The 24,458-nt window shown below is 40.3% G+C and overlaps 1 protein-coding gene across 2 annotated transcripts in view; it reads right to left on the minus strand.

The window, feature by feature from the left end:
- LOC109622683 (uncharacterized) overlaps positions 1–24,458 on the minus strand; it is a 185,436-nt gene that overhangs the window by 57,482 nt on the left and 103,496 nt on the right. The window lies entirely within an intron of this gene.

The following is a 24,458-nucleotide window of genomic DNA, read 5'->3' on the forward strand; positions in this document are numbered from 1 at the left end:
TCTTATTAATACTGGATTTTTTTCAACCAAAGAAGTTTTCGCAATGAATGTTCAGTTCGAATTGAAAACATATCTTTCAAGTATTTTTTTTTTAATTTTAAAAACAACAAAATCATCATTAAAGCTTGCCATATAGGAAATTTATATTGTTTGGTTTTACGTAATAAAACACGGTCGTTGTTTCACTGAATATTGTGTTGGATCAGAAAATACAAATTTGCTGTGGGTACACAGGATGGTTTACAAGCTAGAAAACAAATAGGTTGGCGCGATAAATGTTAAGTTCGAATTAAAAAAATACATTGCCTACATTATACGTCATTTTGAGAAGATTTCAATGTCTTTAAATTAAGCATCTCCTGTTACAGTGTAACCTTCTGCTCTATAAATGCAAAATTTGTGTATGCATGCTACGTTATTTCAGTGTGTACTGACTTTTTGAAGTTCTGAAAAATATAGTTTTGGTAAAATCTATATTCCACATTCACCTAGAAGACTAGAAAAATTTATTGGTACGAAGCCTACGCAAATCGAATGAAAAATGGCCAATTTATTGGAATTACCGTTCAAACTGATTGGGAGGCATGACTGCGGGAGCTCCAAAATGAGGCGTACTGGACGATAAATGTATTTCTGTTTGTTGTATTTGAGCATGGCTCTGCAACACAGCCTATGGAGCTAGAGTATTTATAATAAGCTATAGCTGGAAAAAATAATCTTGAAATTTTGTTTGAGAAATATATTTTCTATTAAATAAGTGAACCGTCAGAAGCCCACATTTCAAGCAACATTTTGGTGACCAACTAATTTTATGAGGGTGCAAAACCGACGTAAAATTTTAAACTTTTTATTTTGGATGCTTGATGGTATTAACCTCTTTTGGTCTTTTTTACCGAAAAAACTTACTTGCGATGTAACGCGCTCAATATTATATAAGTATAAGCTTTATTCAAACGAGTTCGCTGTATATAAAGAGCTTTCTAATAAAACCAACTAAGCTAATGGCCAACTCCAGAAAATTATGCCCAGAGCAGTCACAAAAAAAAATCATTCTGGATCTTCCACGAATAAAGCCTTGATACCTCCTGCATAGATACACACATTTTATAGTGCCTCAGAAAATCATATATCATAGAAGTCTCTTATCTAAAGAAACTAATCAGCTGGGATAAAATTGGGGCTATGTTGGTGTATAATTTACAAAATATAAGCCTGTTGATATTGATCTTAGCAATCCAAAACTCTAAAAAGTAAAACAGCTAATGAAGTAATTCTGGTGTAGTGTATGTTTTGGTCAAATGCTCCATTAATAAATATTGGAATTATCGGGTGAAGTTTTCAATTTTAAGTGATTGCCAAGGAAAAATTCTAGGGGGTGCCAAATTTATTCTAGGGGGTGCCAGGCACCCCTGGAACCCCCCCTAGCTACGCCAATGGGTATCGGTATGCCCAAGCACTCAACGGAGATCGCTTCAAATAACATGTAAGAAGGCAATTGGATTGATTGGTTATGTCACCTCGCTGTGAATAGCAGAGACGTTTCGTTTTAATGACCGAATAGTGTTACAGTACCCAATTCAATACAACCGATGAGCGATCAGCAAGTGCGACATTTTAGATGACAGATCACAAAATAATCGATTAACATTCTTAGAGATGTTCTGGTGGTCACTGGACTATTCTGGTCTTTTTATGGTGGTTTCTGATACTAGTTCTATAGATCATCAAAAGTCTGGTGTTTACCAGAAATAGCTGAACCATTCTAAAATAATTTCGAATAAGGAAAACAATCCCGGGAAGAATCCATGGAGGATTGCGTGGAATCCTGGATGCATCTCTAGAAAAATCCTTGCGGAAATCCGTACAGTAGTCCTTGAAGGAATTTCTTGAAGAATTAATGAGCATGAAAGAATCCATGATGCCTTATTATAGAAATTCCTGAAGCAATTCGTGGAAAATCCTTGGAGAAACACATGGATTCCTTGATGAATCCATAAGGGAACCCCAGGAGTGATATCTGGAGAACATCGTAAATAATTCATAGAAGTTATCCGTTAGTATTCTTGGTAGTGGCACGATAAAGGCTTACCCAGCAATACAGACCGCATCAGGTCTTTCAACTTCCTGCCATGCAACTTCGATGCATACCTAGTTGGCACCGGCAGGCATAGGCGCCAACTTAGGGGGGGGGGGGGCAAGCATAGGTTTGTCCCCCAATAATTACGATTTTTTAAATTTCCCATACAAAAAATCAGAAAATACAGGCCTTGCCCCCCAATAATTTGACCAAGTTGGCGCGTCTGCCGATTCTGTCACATTCGGCCGAAAACCATTCGCCCGAATGACAAACGCCCGAATTCCATTCGCCCGAAAAGACCATTCGCCCGAATGACCAGAACAATTCTATGCTATTTCTTTCAACAAGATTTTTTTTTTTTCTCAAATAAAGGGATAAAGACAAAATCAGCATAGAGTAGTCAATACCTTTAAGTTAATTGGGGTCACGACTGATCTACTCGGAATACTACGTTTCGTTAAAAGAACAATAATTGATAAAGATTAAAACGTGTGAATGTCCGTGCATCCGTTACCAGAAAATAAAAACACCAAAATCGCTAGAATTCACCATTCTTATTTGAACAAGCTGTTCTATTAAAAACATGTTTGGAATCCAGAAATTGTAAAGTTATATAACGCCAAGGTTCCCCATAACAACTTAAAAGAACAGCTCATGATTGAAAGAAGGGCAAATTTCTGGTAAAAAGTCATCAAATTGAATTTAACTTCCTTGGAGGTGAAACTAGAAAGAAAAGCCTATTAACGAAAGAAGGGACATTTCCAATCAATGTTTCCACAGCTATATTGCTATATTAAATGTCTGTAGCAGTATAAGTCTTAAATCATAATGTGTTCAAAGAATGCAAAACCCTCTGACGAAAATGGTTGCAGTTACTTTTAGTTGATAATGGCGTTCAGCCATACGCTTGAACGACGCCTTAATTGATTTTAGAAAAGTGTTTTCAAGATTATTATGGTTTTCGGGCGAATGGTATTTTCGGGCGAATGGTCTTTTCGGGCGAATGACTTTCGGGCGTTTGTTACATTCGGGCGTTTGTCATTCGGGCATTTGGAATTCGGGCGAATGGTTTTCGGGCGAATGTGACAGAACCGCGTCTGCCGGCAGGGATGTGAGAAACTTTAGTAGGCGAGCCTGCCTTTAAAAAGCTGCGAATAATCAACAGGAGAATACGAACCGATACAATTGACGACTACCCCAACGACGAAAAGGGACTTCCCAAGTAACACACATGTTATATAAAAGTTACGACAGCGCAAGTTTTGGTTATATAGAAGTTTATTTTACGTTATTTCAACACAATGTTAGAATTACGTAAAATAAACTTCTATACAACCAAAACTTGCGCTGTCGTAACTCTATTATAACATGTGTGTTGCTTGGGTTGCGATTGGAAGCTCGGTACGTTGAACTGCAGATCACTCAATTTCATCAGGAGCACCCGCATACTTGCCGATATACTGAAGGACCACGGGTTCGGCATTGTAGCGCTGCAGGAGGTGTGTTGGACAAGATCAATACGAACTTTTAGAGGTAATCATACCATCTACCAGAGCTGCGGCAATACTCGCGTGTGTTGGGCGATATGGAAAGGCATGTGATCTGTTGTTGTCCGATCAACGAAGAATTTGCAGGTTAAGGGTCAAGGATCGGCTCTTTAACTTCAGCATAATCAACGTGCACTGATGATGACCAGGAAAAGCTCAGGTAGGCCAGAAGGGGGAATTCAGATCAACGATTGGAAAGTTCAGCGCCCACCAGCTGATAGATTCCGCCGCCTCTGAAAACATAGCCGGCCATACGTAGCACCTACACTGTGGTGCATAATTGATCGGACAAACGCCGATTTTCATACAAAATGGCCTAGTTTGAGATGCTGTAACTATGGTTTGCTTTGATGGATTGAGCTCAATTTTTGACACGGAACTACAAATATGTTGAATTTTGTGTATACAAAGTATAAAATGTTTTCGTTCACAGGTCTGGGCGTGGCAAGGCGTTGAAAAAATTGCAAAAGTGATCGGACAGCGGCACGCGTGTAAATCAAAGGGGTACCGCTGTCCGATCACTTTTGCAATATTTTCAACGCCTTGCCACGCCCAGACCTGTGAACGAAAACATTTTATACTTTATATACACAAAATTCAGCATATTTGTAGTTCCATGTCAAAAATTGAGCTCAATCCATCAAAGCAAACCATAGTTACAGCATCTCAAACTTGGCCATTTTGTATGAAAATCGGCGTTTGTCCGATCAATTATGCACCACAGTGTACTTCCAGCATAATCTCTCTTATCGTTACTCCTGGAGATCACCACAGCAGACGGGATCCCAAATCGACCACGTCCTGATTGACGGACGGCATTTCTCTAACATTATAGACGTTAGGACTTATCGGGGTGTAGACGTGACATAGACTCTAATCACTACCTGGTGATGGTAAAAATTCCTCAAAAACTCCGTAATTAACTACGTACGATACAGATGGATACCTCGATATAATCTGGAGCAACTGGATGTCGCCACCGCATACGCAAAGAATTTTGAGGCAGCGTTGCCGATTGAGGGCAAGCTCAAAGCCCCTCTCGAGGACTGCTGGAGTACAAAAAAACCGCCATTACTAACGCAGCTGAGATCAACGTTGGGAATGTGGAAAGGAGCCGGAGAAATTGTTGGCTCGTCGAATAGTGTAGAGAGATTTTTGGACGAGAATAACGCAGCTAGGGCGGTTATGCTACAGCACGGAACGTGTGATGCAAAACCACACTGAAACAGCATTCCCAAAGGGGTTTTCCCTCTTCCAAATTTTTAGTTAACCTTCTTCGGGCATTAGAAAAAAGTTACGAATAATGCATTGGGGTCATTATGACCCAGAAAATCAAACTCTTATAGAATGATGATTTTTTCACCAATTCAAATGACCAAAGTCTTATATATGATAGATAATTTCGTCAAGAATGTGTTGATATGTTGAAATAGTGGTTCCGGGAACATTGGCCACCGGGAATCTGCTACACAGGGCACCATGTCGGACATGTGGGATAGCTCTACATTTTCCAGTAGTTGTGGAATATCTCGCGTTCTGGACCACTTAGAAGGATACTGTCTTCGGCAAAGTTTCTCAGAAGACTAAGAGCTTTCACATAGAAAACAATTTAGTTCGAGAATCACTCACTGCGTGGCGCTAGTGTTCCTATGAGCTTCCAGTTCAGTCTGAACGTCGTATATCTCGTGTTCTGGACCACCTAGAAGGATACTGTCTTCGGCAAAATTGCTCAGAAGACTAAGAGCTTTCACATAGGAAATAATTTAGTTCGAGAATCTCTCACTGCGTGGCGCTAGTGTTCTTAGGAGTTTACAATTCAGTCTGAACGTCGTATATCTCGTGTTCTGGACCACTTAGAAGGATACTGTCTTCGGCAAAGTTGCTCAGAAGACTAAGAGCTTTCACATAGGAAACAATTTAGTTCGAGAATCACTCACTGCGTGGCGCTAGTGTTCTTAGGAGCTTCCAGTCCAGTCTGAACGTCGAATATCTCGTGTTCTGGACCACTTAGAAGGATACTGTCTTCGGCAAAGTTGCTCAGTAGACTAAGAGCTTTCACATAGGAAACAATTTAGTTCGAGAATCACTCACTGCGTGGCGCTAGTGTTCCTATGAGCTTCCCCTTCAGTCTGAACGTCGTATATCTCGCGTTCTGGACCACCTAGAAGGATACTATCTTCGGCAAAGTTGCTCAGAAGACTAAGAGCTTTCACATAGGAAACAATTTAGTTCGAGAATCACTCACTGCGTGGCGCTAGTGTTCTTAGGAGCTTCCAGTCCAGTCTGAACGTCGAATATCTCGTGTTCTGGACCACTTAGAAGGATACTGTCTTCGGCAAAGTTGCTCAGTAGACTAAGAGCTTTCACATAGGAAACAATTTAGTTCGAGAATCACTCACTGCGTGGTGCTAGTGTTCTTAGGGGTTTCCAGCCCAGTCTGAACGTCGTATACCTCGTGTTCTGGACCACCTAGAAGGATACTGCCTTCGGCAAAGTTGCTCAGAAGACTATAAGCTTTCACATAGGAAACAATTTAGTTCGAGAATCACTCACTGCGTGGCGCTAGTGTTCCTGTGAGCTTCCAGTTCGTATATCTCGTATTCTTGACCACCTAGAAGGATACTGTCTTCGGCAAAGTTGCTCAGAAGACTAAGAGCTTTCACATAGGAAACAATTTAGTTCGAGAATCACTCACTGCGTGGCGCTAGTGTTCTCAGGAGTTTCCAGTTCAGTCTGAACGTCGTATATCTCGTGTTCTGGAGCACTTAGAAGGATACTGCCTTCGGCAAAGTTGCTCAGAAAACTAAGAGCTTTCACATAGGAAACAATTTAGTTCGAGAATCACTCACTGCGTGGCGCTAGGGTTCTTAGGAGCTTCCAGTTCAATCTAATTGTCGTATATCTCGTGTTCTGGACCACCTAGAAGGATACTGCCTTCGGCAAAGTTGCTCGGTAGACTAAGAGCTCTTACGTAAAAACAATTTAGTTCGAAAATCACTCACTACGTGGCGCTAGTGTTCTTAAGAGCTTCCAGTTCAATCGGAACGTCGTATATCTCGTGTTCTGGTCCACCTAGAAGGATACTGTCTTCGGCAAAGCTACTCAGAAGACTAAGAGCTTTCACATAGGAAACAATTTAGTTCGAGAATCACTCACTGCGTGGCGCTAGTGTTCTTAGGAGCTTCCAGTTCAATCTAAACGTCGTATATCTCGTGTTCTGGACCACCTAGAAGGATACTGCCTTCGGCAAAGTTACTAAGTAGACTATTAGCTTTCATATAGGAAACAATTTAGTTCGAGAATTACTCCCTGCGTGGCGTTAGTGTTCTTAGGAGCTTCCAGTTCAGTCTGAACGTCGTATATCTCGTGTTCTGGACCACTTAGAAGGATACTGTCTTACGGAAAGTCACTCAGCAGACTGAAAGCTTTCAAATAGAATACAATGTAGTTCTAGTGCTCTTAGGAGCTTCAAGTTTAGTCTGAACGTCGTATATCTTGAGAAAAGTTATTCAGAAGACTGAGAGCTTTCACATAGAATACAATTTAGTTCGAGAATCACTCGCTATGTGGCGCTAGTGCTTTTGGGAGATTCCAGTTCAGTCTGGACGTCGTATATCTCGCGATCTGAACCACTTAGAAGGGAATACTGTCTTGGGAAAAATTGATCAGAAGACTAAGAGCTTCCGCATATAAAACAATTTAGTTCAAAAATCGCTCACTATGTGGCGCTAGTAGTCTGTGGCGTCGTGAATCTCGCGTTTTGAACCACTTAGAAGGATACGGCATGGTTGCACATAAGATTGAAGGCTTTCACATAGAGAATGGTTTAGTTCGAAAATTACTCACTACGTGACACTAGTACTTTTCTAAGCTTTTAGTTTGTTCTAAACTTTCTAAACCACCTAGGTGGATACTGTCTTCGGCAAAGTTACTCAGAACACTGAAAGCTTTCACATGGAAAACAAACTGAATTTCATGACTTCACCCACTTAGAAGGATACTGTCTTTGACAAAGTTGCGTTTTCATATAAGGCACAATTTAGTTCAAGCTACTCACTACGTGACGCTAGTGTTCTTGGGGTATCCAGTTATGTCTAAACGTCGTATATCTCGCAATCTAGACCACTTTGAAGGATAAGTTTTTGCCCATAAGACTAAAAACTTTCACATTGAAATCATTCCAGTTCGAGATCCTCTCACTACGTGGAATTTTTTGGTTTAAACTTTGTATATATCACGCTCTGGACCACTTCGAAGGACACTCTCTTTGAGAGAATTTCCCAGAAGACTTAGAGCTTTTATCTGAAAAACAATTCAGTTTGAAATGTTCCCACTGTGTGGTCTTAGTAGTTTCCAATATAGTCTAGTCGTCATTTATCCCGCATTTTGGACCACTCGAAAGAATGCCGTTTTAAAAACGTTGCTGAGACGACTTCTTTCAAGACAACAATTAAGTTCAAGATTTAATCACTGTATTGATTAAGTTCTATAATAAGCTACGAGTTTGGTCTAGGCGTCCTACATTTCGCGTTTTGAACCATTTAAAAAAATACAGGTTTCAGAAGATTTGCTTAGAAGAATAAAAGCTTTTTAATTTGTATAGGAGGTTTTCAAGAAATCTCTTTGGGGATCTACTATTAAAATTTCCTAGACAATTGATAAAAAATTTTCCGGCAGTTATTTTGGAACTTTTCAATAATTCCTTTGAAAACACTTTCTGCATTTTTGACAATTGCTTTGGAAAACCATTTTGCATTTCATTTAAAAATATATTAAAAAAAAAATGACACGGACAACGTCTTCAGCTTTCGGCTGTACAGACTGTTTTAAACTTAACATTAGACAACGGACTACGGAGCATGCACCAGTGGAAACGGGGAAGAAACTATTCTCACGAAAAGTTTCAACGCCCGAAGCGGGAATCGAACCCTCACCCCATAGCATGGTGCGATTATAAGCTTGGTGACCCTAACCGCACGGCTACGAGGCTATATTCATATTTTTTTAATGTTTTAATTTTTTTTATCTTCGGAAAGTATTTTGAGGAATTGTTTTTTTTATTTCTTTGGTAACACCTTCGGAAAGTTCTTCTAAACTTTGTTGGCAATCATTCAGAAAACTCTTTGATATTTTTTTGAACTTATTTGATTGCTTCGACAATTCCTTCAATAGTTCTCTCCGCAAATTCTTTGTTATTATTTTTGCTTTCATTTTTCAATACATATTTTGTTTGAGTATTTGTTCTGCAATTAGAATGAAAATGCATTGAAAATTTCCTTTGAGAATTTATTTGATAAATACTTTTAAAATGTCTTCCTGAAATTTCTTATTGATTCCTTTCTGCAGTTTCGTCGGCAAATTAATTGTGATATTACCTAGCAATTCCTTTGGTAATTTGTTCTTCAATTTCTTTAAAAATCACACAGAAATTCCTTTGGAAATGATCGTGAAATTACATCAAGATTATTTGGAAACTTCTTTTGCAATGCTTTCGGAAGTGCCTTCGACAGCTTATTTGGTATTCTTTTTGAAAATTTCTTCTGCTTCGGAATTTACTTCAGGATTTCCTTGTGAAATTTCAGTAGTAATTCCTTTGGAAAGTCATTCGGTAATTTCTTGAGGGTGCCTTCAACTATTTCAACATTCAAACGTTTTTGGAAATTGCTTTTTGAAACATTCTGATTTTTTTCTAGAACTTCTTGATTTTTGATGAACTTCTTGAAAACACCTTGATTATTGGAAATTATTTAGGTAATTCCTGATGAGATTTTCTCCGGCCATACCATTGTATTTTTTTTTCAATTCGTAAGGAGTATCTGATTGAATTTCCAAAGTAATAACAAACGAAATTCTGTAAGGATTTTCTAAAGGAATTTCCAATGCTGAAAGAATACTGAAGAAATTTTTAAAAATTCAATTGCACAGAGCTGTCGAAAGAATTGCAAAACAAATTGCCAGTTAAATTTCCAAAGGGATTGCAGATGAAACTTCCAAAGAAAGCCGGGATGAACCTGCCTACGGCAGAAAATCCCGTTATTCGGGGATAAAAAAAAACTTCCAAAGAAATTGATAAAGGAAATCCCGTAAGAGTTGCCTGATAAATTTGCACACCGTCTTCAGCCAAAGACCACAGACTGAATATAACTTACACTAGACAACGGATAACATGTAAAACTGTAATACATCTAGTGGTTCAATGAAGAATTTTCCGTTTGGCGAAATTTTTCTCCCGACCGGAATGGGAATCGAACCCACAATCCGTAGCTTACAATAGCCTAAAAGGCTTGCGTTACTAACAGTACGATCACGAACCCCACAGTTATGCTGTGTGTATTTTCAAAAATAATAACTTCAAAAAATTTCCAATATTACTGCTGAGAAATTTCCAAAAGATTTATCGTACAAAATTCCAAAGAATTGCCGAAATAGAAAACCCAAAAAAAAACTTATATGAAGTTTTAAATCAAATGCAAAAAAAATGCTGAAAGGATTTTCAATGAATTTGCTGAAGAAATTCCGCCAAAAGGAAATACGAAATGTTTCCACAGGGTTACTTTTAAGAAATTCGCCAAACCGATTTGCAAAGGAAATACCGAATCAGTAAGAATTGGCAAATATGTTCCCAAAAGAATGTTGAAAATATTCCCAAAGTAATAAGCAGAGGCTTTTCCAAACAAATTGTAAAAAAAAAACAAAAAGAATATTCAGACGGGATCCCCAAAGAAATTTCTGCAGAAGAAATTTCTAAAGAAGACCACAAAGTCATTGCAGAAGCATTTGTTACATAAGTTCCTAAAAAAACATTGAAAACTTTCACCAAAGAAATTGCGAGTTCAATTGTCGCTCAGACAGTTTTCAAAAGAATTGGCAAAAAAATTCCAAAAATAATTTAGCAGGCTACGAATGAGTGTAATCAGTTTTGTACCTTTAAATCCCACCCTATTTTGCTTATCCTTTGACATCACTTATTCGTAGAGGGTATTCTGCTTAGAGGGTTCGAAAAGTAGGTACAAGATCATAATGTAGCAGGTTTAAAAAATCCCAAACAAATTCCCGAAGGAACTTTCAAAGTGATTTTAGAACCGATTTTAAAAGAAATTTTGATTGTTTTGGATTGCTGCACAGATATCAAAAATTATAACTGAAAAAAAAAAGAATAAACTACTTGACACCGAGATTAAACTGACAGCTCCAAAGGACACAACTACCACGTTGTGAGCGAATTTTGGAATAAACTTTCAATGTAAAAGCTTCTTTTCTTCTAGGAAGGTTTTACAAACATAGTAACATGGATATACAACGATTACCAGCTTCTAAGAACAATACACCCCAAATATTTTTTCCTGAAATTTGCCGAGTTGAAAGTTTTAGCAAAATATTTGTGAAAATACAGCAAGGTTTGCTGATTTGTTCAGGCAAATCTACTGATCACCATCAACGTTTTGCTGTAACTCAGCAAATTTTGCCGAAAGTTCAACATAAAAAGCTTATTCGTTAAGCTCAGCAAAATTTGGCTGAAAGCGTCTTGGTGTGTAGCATCACATCATGAAAACTCTAAGTCTTTTGAGCAACTTTACCGAAGGCAGTATCCTTCTAAGTGATCAAGAGCGCAAGATTTACGACGTTCAGACTGAACTAGAAGCTGCTAAGAACACTAGCACCACGCAGTGAGTGATTTCCGAACTAAATTGTTTCCTATGTAAAAGCTTTTAGTCTTCTGAACAACTTTGCCGGAGGCAGTATCCTTCTAAAAGGTCAAGAACACGAGATATACGACGTTCAGGCTGAACTGGAAGCTCCTAAGAACACTAGCGCCAGCAGTGAGTGATTCTCGAACTAAATTGTTTTCTATGTGAAAGCTCTTAGTCTTCTGAGCAACTTTGCCGAAGACAGTAATCCTTCTAGGTGATCTAGAACGCGAGATATTCGACGTTCAGACTGAGCTGAAGCACCTTAGAATACTAGCACCACGCAGTGAGTGATTTCCGAACTAAATTGTTTCCTATGTAAAAGCTTTTAGTCTTCTGAACAACTTTGCCGGAGGCAGAATCCTTCTAAAAGGTCAAGAACACGAGATATACGACGTTCAGGCTGAACTGGAAGCTCCTAAGAACACTAGCGCCAGCAGTGAGTGATTCTCGAACTAAATTGTTTCCTATGTGAAAGCTCTTAGTCTACTGAGCAACTTTGCCAAAGACAGTATCCTTCTAAAAGGTCCAGAACACGAGATATACGACGTTCAGATTGAACTGGAAGCTCATAGGAACACTAGCGCCACGCAGTGAGTGATTCTCGAACTAAATTGTTTCCTATGTGAAAGCTTTTAGTCTTCTGAGCAACTTTGCCGAAGACAGTATCCTTCTAAGTGGTCCAGAACACGAGATATACGACGTTCAGATTGAACTGGAAGCTCCTAAGAACACTAGCGCCACGCAGTGAGTGATTTTCGTACTAAATTGTTTCCTATGTAAAAGCTTTCAGTGTTATGAACAACTTTGCCGAAGGCAGTATCCTTCTAAAAGGTCAAGAACACGAGATATACGACGTTCAGGCTGAACTGGAAGCTCCTAAGAACACTAGCGCCAGCAGTGAGTGATTCTCAAACTAAATTGTTTTCTAAGTGAAAGCTCTTAGTCTTCTGAGCAACTTTGCCGAAGACAGTATCCTTCTAGGTGATCTAGAACGCGAGATATACGACGTTCAGACTGAGCTGAAGCACCTTAGAACACTAGCGCCACGCAGTGAGTAATTCTCGAACTAAATTGTTTCCTATGTGAAAGCTCTTAGTCTTCTGAGCAACTTTGCCAAAGGCAGTATCCTTCTAGGTGGTCCAGAACACGAGATATACGACGTTCAGATTGAACTGGAAGCTCCTAAGAACACTAGCGCCACGCAGTGAGTGATTTTCGTACTAAATTGTTTTCTATGTGAAAGCTCTTAGTCTTCTGAGTAACTTTGCCGAAGGCAGTATCCTTCTAGGTGGTCCAGAACACGAGATATACGACGTTCAGATTGAACTGGAAGCTCATAGGAACACTAGCGCCACGCAGTGAGTGATTCTCGAACTAAATTGTTTCCTATGTGAAAGCTCTTAGTCTTCTGAGCAACTTTGCCGAAGACAGTATCCTTCTAAGTGGTCCAGAACACGAGATGTACGACGTTCAGACTGGACTGGAAGCTCCTAAGAACACTAGCGCCACGCAGTGAGTGATTCTCGAACTAAATTGTTTCCTATGTGAAAGCTCTTAGTCTTCTGAGCAACTTTGCCGTAGACAGTATCCTTCTAGGTGGTCCAGAACACGAGGTATACGACGTTCAGACTGGGCTGGAAACCCCTAAGAACACTAGCGCCACGCAGTGAGTGATTCTCGAACTAAATTGTTTCCTATGTGAAAGCTCTTAGTCTTCTGAGCAACTTTGCCGAAGATAGTACCCTTCTAGGTGATCCAGAACGCGAGGTATACGACGTTCAGACTGAACTGGAAGCTCATAGGAACACTAGCGCCACGCAGTGAGTGATTCTCGAACTAAATTGTTTCCTATGTGAAAGCTTTTAGTCTTCTGAGCAACTTTGCCGAAGACAGTATCTTTCTAAGTGGTCCAGAACACGAGATATACGACGTTCAGACTGAATTGGAAGCTCCTAAGAACACTAGCGCCACGCAGTGAGAGATTCTCGAACTAAATTGTTTCCTATGTGAAAGCTCTTAGTCTTCTGAGCAACTTTGCCGAAGATAGTACCCTTCTAGGTGATCCAGAACGCGAGGTATACGACGTTCAGACTGAACTGGAAGCTCATAGGAACACTAGCGCCACGCAGTGAGTGATTCTCGAACTAAATTGTTTCCTATGTGAAAGCTCTTAGTCTTCTGAGAAACTTTGCCGAAGACAGTATCCTTCTAAGTGGTCCAGAACGCGAGATATTCCACAACTACTGGCAAAATGTAGTGCTATCCTACATGTCCGACATGGTGCCCTGTGTAGCAGATTCCCGGTGGCCAATGTTCCCGGAACCACTATTTCAACATATCAACACATTCTTGATGAAATTATCTATCAAATAAGACTTTGGTCATTTAAATTGGTGAAAAAATCATCATTCTACAAGAGTTTGATTTTCTGGGTCATAATGACCCCAATGCATTATTCGTAACTTTTTTTGTGGCGCCATTTTGGTTTCACCTTAAGAAATTTTTTTTTTTAAGGACTCGTTTCTGAAAAATATTAAAAGTCAAGAAGTTTCATTACGATAAGTTAACTAACAAAAGAGATATTAATGCTTGAAATCGCGTTTTGGGTCATAATGACCCTAATGCACGACGAAGGTTAAAAATAAATAAAGGAATAAATAAATGAATGAAGCATACCCACCTCTTGCGGGTGAAAAAGCGCCGCCTGGATGAAGTGCTCGGAGTGAGAAGAAATACGGAACTTGTACCAGAAGCTCAACGCATCCCTCGTGCATCCGCTCGTGCCGCGAGCCGAAATGTACAGGGATAAGAACGGGTGCATCTTGATGGACGAACGTAAAGTGATCGAAAGGTGGAAACTGCACTACGACGAACACCTGAATGGTGCGGGAAGTACAGACGTGGAAGACGAACTAACGAGGAGTGAAAGAAAAGGTGACAAGTTGAAGTGTGAAAACTTCCTAGCGATCACAATTCTGAATGCCTCCTACAAAGTGCCATCTCAGATCTACTTCTGCCGTCTTTCATCTAAAATGAATGAGTTTGTGGGAAGTTATCATGCCGGCTTCGTTGATGGCCGCTATACAACGGTCTAGATCAGGGGTTTTCAGATCGTGTACCGCGGTGCACTTGGTGCTCCGCAAAGTCATGACAAGTGCACCGCGGCACTTAAGAAAGTCTACCTGATCTGTCGTATGCATTACCTGTTCAATGGAAAACCATTCGAATAAATGTAAACAAGGAATCCGACATAAACATTGGAAGGTGTTCCGCTTTAAGCGACTGGGAGAAATATTTCCATTATTCACGCCGGCGAGTTGATCTTGCCTTATTCAGGAATCCAGCAAGAACTGTATCGGGTATTCGCAAAAAATATGGAAGCAGTCTACCAAATAATATAATGCTTTAGTCCTGAAAACTCGCCATGCATATTTATAAGCATCCTACAAGATATCTGCAGTGTATCTTCAATAACTTTGCTGAATAAAACCAGAGCTATCTGTTTTTGTGAAGTATTACGTAGGACTGGAGAAGAAATCTATCATTGCTCTCGAAAACAGTTGATCAATAAATCTTCTAATAATGTATTTATTATTTTCAAATGAATCTTGTTCCGCGTTGACTAGAACGCTAGGAGAAATTTCCCAAAACAAATGAGTTAGGTATATTGGACTGCAAAACTGAGTCGATAAGGAGAGCGTCCAACATAGCTCTGGTCCTCACAAGTTCCTACCTCATGCTTCCACGGGTCAAGCGATGACAAAGGCCGCCAGCTAAGAGTTGTGTGCTTAGCTGGTAGTGCAGCCTGGGCACTGTTGTCCTTCTGACTTCAGCTAGATTGAGGAGGTACGATCCGAGTGTCTGTTCACCAAGGAGGTGCGGCTCAAACAGCGTCTGTTCTGGCATCCAGCGGCTGAGTAAGAAACGCTGCACCACGCCCAGTGAGATCCAAGGTGGTAGCCCCATCAGCGTGGTCGTCCCAGTGTTGGTTGGGACGTTAAACAGAACTGGCACGATGGCCCTCCGGCGAGACAGGAGTGTTGGCGTAGGCCCAATAAGCCACCCGTAAAAATCCCCATTGCGAATAACATAGGAGAAAATACGACTCGATACAATCGGCAAAGACCCACGCGACGAAATAAGGACTACGATTGGAAACTTGGAACATGGAATTGCAAGTCACTAGGTTTCGCAGGATGTGACAGGATAATCTACGACGAACTACATCCCCGCAACTTCGACATCGTGGCGTTGCAGGAACTTTGTTGGACTGGACAGAAAGTGTGGAAAAGCGGGCATCGAGCGGCTACCTTCTACCAAAGCTGTGGCACCACCAATGAACTGGGAACAGGATTTATAGTGTTGGGCAAGATGCGACAACTTGTGATCGGGTGGCAGCCGATCAACGCAAGGATGTGCATGTTGAGAGTTAAGGGCCGTTTCTTCAACTACAGCATCATCAACGTCCACTGCCCTCACGAAGGCAGACCTGATGACGAGAAAGATGCGTTCTATGCGCAGTTAGAGCAAACATACGATGGTTGCTCGCCGCGTGACGTGAAAATCGTTGTCGGCGACATGAACGCGCAGGTAGAAAGGGAGGAAATCTACAGACCGGTAATCGGGCGAAACAGCCTGCACGCCGTATCGAATGATAACGGCCAGCGATACGTAAGCTTTGCAGCCTCCCGTGGTATGGTAGTTCGAAGCACCTTGTTCCCCCGTAAAGATATCCACAAAGCCATCTGGAGATCACCCGACCATCAAACAGAAAACCAAATCGACCACGTTCTAATCGACGGTAAATCACATATTCTTCTCGAATATAACCAATGTCCTCACATGCCGCAGTGCCAATATAGATTCGGATCACTACTTAGTCGTTGTGTGTATGCGTTCAAAGCTATCGACAGTTATCACCACGCGTCGAAGTCGAACGCCGCGGCTCAACATCGAGCAGCTGCGTAACGTAGAAGTGCCGCAGCTACAGTTGAAGATGGTTCGAGGGACATCCGATCCGCCATAGGTAGTACCTCGGCTACAGCACTAGGCTTCGCGACTCCGAATCACAGAAACGACTGGTACGACGGCGAATGTGAACAGTTGAAAAACGAGAAGAATGCAGCATGGGCGAGAATGCTGCAACACCGTACGAGAGCGAACGAGGCACGTTACAGACAGGCGCGGAACAGGCAGAACTCAGTCTTCCGGATGAAGAAGCGCCAGCAGGAAGAACGAGATCGCGAAGCGATGGAAGAGCTGTACCGCGCTAAGGACACACGAAAGTTCTACGAGAAGCTGAACCTCTCGCGCAGAGGCTTTGTGCCACAAGCCGACATGTGCCGAGATAATCACGGGAATATTCTCACGAACGAGCGTGAGGTGGTAGAGAGGTGGCGGCAGCATTACTTTGCACCTCAATGGCGACGTTGCAATCACCGAAGGTGGCATGGTAACAGATCTAGGAGTACGTGCGCAGGACGAATGATTTCCAGCCCCTAACCTCCAAGAGATTGAAGCGGAGGTTAGCCGGTTGAAAAACAACAAAGCCGCTGGAGCAGATCAACTATCAAGCGAGTTGCTAAAACACGATGAAAAAGCACTGGTGAGAGCACTATACTGGGTCATTACCAAGATTTGGGAGGAGGAAGTATTACCGGAGGAGTGGATGGAAGGTATCGTGTGTCCCATCTACAAAAAGGGCGACAAGTTGGATTGCGGGAACTATCGCGCGATCACACTACTGAGCGCTGCCTACAAGATACTCTCTCAAATTTTATGCCGCCGTCTATCACCGATTGCAAGAGATTTCGTGGGGCAATATGAGGCTGGATTTATGGGTGAACGCGCTACAACGGACCAGATGTTCGCCATCCGCCAGGTGTTGCAGAAATGCCGCGAATACAACGTGCCCACACATCACTTGTTCATCGATTTCAAATCGGCGTATGATACAATCGATCGAGACCAGTTATGGCAGATTATGCACGAATACGGATTCCCGGATGAACTAATACGATTGATCAAGGCGACGATGGGCCGAGTGATGCACGTAGTTCGAGTATCAGTGACACTCTCGAGTCCCTTCGAATCTCGCAGAGGGTTATGGCAAGGTGATGGTCTTTCAGTTTGCTGTTTAACATCACCTTAGAAGGTGTAGTAAGGAGAGTGGGGATAAACAAGAGTGGAACGATTTTCACGAAGTCCGTTCAGCTGCTTGGTTTCGCTGATGATATTGATATTATTGATATTAATAAAACTCGAAAATTTGAAACTATGGCGAAAACGTACATAAGGAGTGTATCGGAAATTAACTATAAACATTCAGGATGCTCTATCTTGAAGCATGTTTGGTCTTATCTTTTCGGTTCTTCTATCAAATCTTCACAATACAGTCAAGTTTAGAACAGCCTGAAAAAAATTGAAAAATGTTTAGCATTATTGAAAATATTGTAGAATGAATACATCTCACAAATTAAAGTTTTGGACAAATTATTGTTTTTTAAAGATTTTTCAGCGTTTCAATAACCTGTAGCGAATAAAACTTGTACGGCGAAAAATCCAAAAAATATTAATTATTGTTAGCAGTTATGTACACATAACATATCACCGAACACCAACTTAAAAAAAAATATTTATGATCGAAAAACCCTCAACATTTTAAAAATGACCTATCCTAAAAAAAACACAAATTTTTTGTCGAACTTTGACAGTCTGTTTTAAATATCTTCAAAGGTTATACAATTTCGTTCTCTACTAAAGCTACCTCGTCGTTAAGTTTAAAACATTTCCAATTAAAAAAAAAATTGAATCATCAATTTGATGTATTTTTTATTTGCGTAATCGTGCTTTGAATGAGCATCAAAAAATAATGTCCCTGAAAAATGACCTTTTTTCATTTTTAAGAATTGCGCTAAAATGGAATCGAATTTTTTCTTGAAAAAAATTTTTTACCTATATTATGAGCAATCTGGGAAAGAATATATTTGCGCTAATATATTTTAAAAAATCAAAAAAATTTCCATTTTTTCCGCAATTTCAAATTTTTAAGAAGTGTCCAAAATTTCAAGATCATGCGTTTAAACTTTGAGATTGATGACCATGAAAAATAATTATTTTTACAAAAGCAAAAAAGCCATTCCTTTTTCTGAGGATTTATATAAAGACCGGTCCAGAAAGTATGGACGCAGTAAGAAAATACTGGCATTTCATAACTATTGATGACTTGATCTTTTTGAAAGCTACATCCTGTTGGTCAATCTAGTTTCTCAACATTTGTATGACGGTTTTTGCGGTTCCAACAGTGTATTTCAAAATACATGAACTTTCAACGGAACATCATTGAAAAAATGTGCACAAACGATGTACAGAGTTTGAAAGGTCACTTAGGAAAAGAACAAAATATGGTGGGAGTAAGTGAGAAAATTGTGCAACCAGCAATTAGCAACCACGATAGGAATAATACGTTAAAGCATAGGCAAAAATTGGGTCAAAAATAAAGATCCTGCTATCCCTCGTTTGGATAAACAAATAATGAAGGTGTTTGAGCACAACAAAAAACCTTCTAACTAACACAGAGCGGGGTATGACTAAAAAAGTTATCATTTCGAATTCCAATGTTCATCGTGGCAAAGAACGTTTGAATTTTCGATCCTATAGTAAGCAGAAACAGACAAAACGGAGCCCGAAACAAGAACCATCGATCACGCCCAGACAACTAAAGACTAGGTGCGTCCATACTTTCTGGGGCAGTCTTTAGTACCTCCAAAAATAAAATTATTTATAACTTGAATAAATTATTTCTTAGGATGTTTTGAACATATATAGTTAATTTCCGATACAGTCCTTAAGACTAAAGAATTGGAGGCGACAGTGACGGCAGCGTATGTAAGGGTTGCACAGAAGTCACTGTGACTTACTTAATAATCCCTTTAAGAATCTATGGAAAAACCTTTACCGAAATTCAATCTGTGTCTAAATCATTATGATCAAGGTAAAAACACTGGACTAAAATAACTTTAACGACTTCGTTTGAGGTCAATACCTATATTTATTTGTTCAACATCATATTTAAGACAAGACATAATCAACAATAGTATTCATCACCAGTCCAACCTTTGCTGCTTCGCGTTTCAGGCGGGTGTACAGATCTGCCACCGTTAAAATGCTCTGGCAATAATGTCCATGCCGTCCATGTCCGTCCGCAAAGCACACAAATTGCCCGGATTTTGTGAAAATCGTTCCCCGGCTCGTCGCATCACACCTTCCAGAGCGATGTTGAAGAGTAGGCATGAGAGTCCGTCACCTTGTCGCAGTCCCCGGCGAGATTCGAATGAACTGGATAGTTCACCCGCAACCCTTAAGCAGTTTTGCACACCGTCCATGGTTGCTTTAACCGTTATCTAGACGAACATTTGAAAAGGGCCTATCTGCTTTGCGTAAACAAACATGTTTTTGTCTCTGTAGGGTCTATATGCATCCACCCACGCACATCAACACCCTTATCAGAAAGAGTGTTCTTCAAGCTATCTCTTAAGGGTGTTGATGTGCGTGGGTGGATGCAGATGGGCCCTGTAGAGACAGAAACATGTTTGTTTACAAAAAGCAGATTGGCCCTTTTCAAATGTTCGTCTAGTTATGTGTCCGACAATTGTTTTGCTTTTTTCTACACCGTGCTTTTAATATGGGTGCTGGGTACCCGGGTACCCTGTCGGCCACATAAGGGTTAATCAGTCTAGTCAGCTTCCCAGGAAAGCCATTTTCGTCCATGATTCTCCCTAGCTCTGCGCGGTCGATACTATCGTATGCCGCTTTGAAGTCGATGAACAATCAGGTCAATACCTAACATAAGTGAAAAGATGACCTTTTCGCAAAGTAATGGCAAAATAAGAAGTTTTGCTATTTATCACAATTGCATTTATTTCTTTTTTCTAAATGAAAATCTTTCATAAAAAATCATCATGCAAAATCTAGAGAAAAGGGAAACTGAACCACATTTGAAGCAGGAAATAGTTACTTTTCCACTGAGTCAATTATGTAGTTATGCAAAATATAGCTGAATTTTTTCGCCATTACTCGGCATTTCCAGCTTCTGCAGTGCATCGCACTACACCACATCGCGATGTGGCGTGGGGAGGTGACTTTTACCCTTATCAAAAGAAGTCGTCGTCGTCCTCTTCGTCGTACCGTTCGAAAATTGCACTTAATTGGTATAAAGTATCCCTCCCCACAACAACAGCATTCGATGATCGGTGTGTGTCGTATGTGCGGTCGACTCTGTAAAGCACATTGCGGATGCAGGGCCAACTTTCTCTTTCTCATCTTGCATTCCCCCACGGCATGGCATGGCAAGGGGTCGCAATGGGGTTTTGCAGCAGAACTTGTTTTACCTTTCCTGATCTGGGTCCGGGTTGGTAGCGTTGAAGATATGCATCGCAAGAAACCTAAAAAGGTGGTACGCCAATCGATTGGATACCCCCGTGGTCCCAACGGCAGCGACTTGTGCAAGGACCCCTGCACTTTCGTCGTTTTGGACCGTTTTCTTTGGCAGTCTGTTTAGTGCACCCATAAAAAAGCTTGCAGCACAACCAATGGAGAAATTATCTAAGAAAAATGAAAACTTCATTATGGATTACCATGATTACAACAGATAGGATGCGGGCATCGGTTTTGGCCAGTCTAAGGGAAATCATTTTTATAAAAATAACCAATAATGCAATGAAAACAACCAATGTGTTAAATGATAGGTTTCGTTCTATACTTTATTAGAAAAATGCAGAAATCAAGCTAATACTTGATTTTCGTATTAAAAGTGGCACTGGCCAAAATAGAAGCATTGCCGCAGTTTTGGCCATATTCTCAGCTTTGGTTTCTATTTTGGCCAATCACGTGTATTTCTTATGGGAGTGGCCAAATTGGAAGCACCCTGGCCAAAATAGATATACGGGAGCTGATTTTTTAAGAAAAAATATTTTTTTCTTCCAGCTTTTAATCAAAATGTTAGGTTTTCGCAGCTGTAATCATCATATTATATTAGAATCTACTAGTTTTTTTTTTTTTTTTTTTTTATGGGCTCGACGTTCGCATCGGAACTTGGCCTGCCTCTCTTCAACTTAGTGTTCTTAGAGCACTTCCACAGTTATTAATTGAAGGGCTTTCTTTGCCTGCCATTGCATGAATTTGTACATTGTGTGGCAAGTACAATGATACACTATGCCCAGGGAGTCGAGAAAATTTTCCCGACCGGAACGGGAATTGAACCCGCCGTCTCCGGATTGGCGATCCATAGCCTTAACCACTAGGCTAACTGGAGACCCCTAGAATCTACTAGTAAAAAATAAATTTAAGCCGATTTAGATCGTAACAGGCTGAATACCGCACTATGGCCAAAACTCCGGGCTGGCCAAAACTGAAGCTTCTACCCTATACAAAATTTTGTTGAATGTGATAAAATAGTCTGTTGAACTATATTCCCTATTCAAAATCCCCAGACCATTGCATTGGAGTGATCTTAAGCAAGGATTTTCCGCAAACTTACGCACGACACGTTCAATGCCAGGAGTCTCCAGTTAGCCTAGTGGTTAAGGCTATGAATCGCCAATCCGGAGACGGCGGGTTCGATTCCCGTTCCGGTCGGGGAAATTTTCTCGACTCCCTGGGCAGAATGTATCATTGCCTTTGGCCTCACAATGTTTAAAAATCATGCAATGGCAGGCAAAGAAAGCTCTCCAATTAATAACTATGGAAGTGCTCAAAGAAACCCTAAGTTGAAGAGAGGCCGGCCAAGTTCCAGTTGGAACGTAGAGCAGCCATAAAAGAAGAAGAAGACGTTCAATGCTTCCAGTGAGCTTGTTCGCTCTTTGAAGGAAGCACGACACTAGATAACGGACTAGCATGCAACGCCCAGTAACACGGCCGAAAACTTTTCCTGACAGCTGCGGCGGGAATCGAACCCGCGCTCTTCAGCGCGCTTAATAGGGCAGATCAGTGAAGTACTAGATTTGTAGTAATGAGCTGAATTTTAGTATGGTGAGAAGGTCAGTTCTCCGTTTCTGCAATAAAATGGTTGAAAAGGCGTGGGTATTATGCTGCCGGTGGACGCATAAATGTCCCATGTGCAAAAACAGACAATCGAGAAAATCGCGTCCAAAGTTCGAAAAAAGTAAATTGTCTCAACTATGTAGTATAAGTGCTGAATCGTGTTTTAACATCAACCAATTTTTAATTTGAGCACTATTTTTTGTTTTAGAGCGATTTTATAGTTCCATAGGATTTCCTATGAAACGTGACGCTTATGCGTCCACTTTTAAGAATGTTACAAATCGGCCATGCATTTTTTCAACAATTTTCGGAACAAACTACCTATTTTTATTTCCCCATATGATAGTACCCCACGATACATGGTCATGGGCTGCAAAATCTCAATATTGCCAAAAATGCACATGGGACAATTATGCTTCCACCGGCAGTATGATTCCTTGCCAAATTTGATGCTGTTTGAGCAAAACTTTGGGCAACAATGTTGTTGTTTTCTTCATTTCTTGCAACATAAACAACATAGTTATTCAAAGTTTTGCTCAAACAGCATTAAATTAGCCAAGGAGTCATAATACCCACGCTTTTTGCACCATTTTATTGCAGAAACGAAGAATTGACCTTCTCACCATACTCAAATTCAGCTCATTACTACAAATCTAGTACTACACCGAACGTGCCCCATTAACCTTTCAGGACGCACGCCATCAAGCAACCGAAAATGCACCGCGCTCGTGCAGTATACGACGAGTAAGGTTTTTTGATCGTTTATTGTACATTTTACAACAGCGCGCGCGCGTTGAAGGGTTAATAACTTTTTAACTATGACGTTTAGCGTCATGATGTCACGGAAATTTTGGCTCACTTATTAGCGAAAGAGAAAATAAACGAAGAGAAGTTTTCTATGTAAGATAGGCCGTTTTGAAAAGTTATGCAAGACTTGTCTATGTTCTATGTTCTATGAATGTGTAATTTAGCTTAGCTTAGTTTAGACTTAACTTAGACTGACTTTCTATGGCTGCTACTCCGTGATTGACCCGAAGCAATGACAGTTGCATAATGGATCAACTGAATAATTGACTGGGAGTGTTCAATATTCTCACCTTCAGAGGCTTTAACCTTTAACGGTACAATAAAGGCGCTGGCCACGTCCTTGCAGTCAGGTTGGAAGAAAGAAAGAATGGGAAGGTATCGTTGGGTCGAGATTCACTTTGATAAGTAGCATGACCTTGTCTATGTTCTTTGAATGTGTAATTTAGCTTATTAAGATAAAGATTTTAGATTGAAGATAGTTTCCGTTTTCTAGTTTTGTTTTAGTTGAACAAGCTATTAAGTTTAGTCCGACGCACAGTGGGAAAATGTGGACCCAAAATCGCAACTTTTAGAAGCCGCTAGTTTAGAATAGCATCAAAGACCTATTTATATGTAAAAAAATGACAAGGAATCGAATGGTGGCGGTTTCGTTTTGTGCAGACCACGGGAAATGTCCCATTTTGCCCCTTTTTAGCCTTTTTTGCACTATTTTCATGCAAAACATAACAAAGAAGTGAAGATAAACCTCTGCCGCCGATATATATTCCAGAAAAATGTTAAATACTATAGCATAGGTTGTTCTCGATTGAAGTTGAACATTTCTTTGTTGTCTAGATCACTGCAATGCCCTATTTTGCCCCATACTACTTATCAATTATGGAAAACTAGTTATAAGGCTGTATATTGGATCAAGAGCACCGATTTTTCTGAAATTTTAAGTGCAGCTCAGAAATAACATAAGTTCACTCTAAATTGTTCACTCTAACTGTATATACAACTTTGCAGAATAAATTTAATCTCTGAAATTTATTGTTTTAGAAATAGTTTAGGTAGCTTGTTAGTCTTATCAAAATATAACTGTTTCGTGGTGGCTTGTCAGTCTTGAGAAAAATAATAGTGTTTTTTTTGTCAGAGCTAAAAAGCCCCCACGAAACAATTTTTCAAAAGTTTCGAAATTTTTATATATGATTTCTAAAGTTTCGCCAATAACATTTTAAATTACTTCAGTTTCAGTTAAAATTTCAGGATGATTGACGCACAAGAACTTGAGATACAGGTCTCCAAAATTGACCATTT

Source organism: Aedes albopictus, chromosome 1 (genome assembly GCF_035046485.1).
Source record: "Aedes albopictus strain Foshan chromosome 1, AalbF5, whole genome shotgun sequence".
In the NCBI taxonomy this organism is placed as follows: domain Eukaryota; kingdom Metazoa; phylum Arthropoda; class Insecta; order Diptera; family Culicidae; genus Aedes; species Aedes albopictus.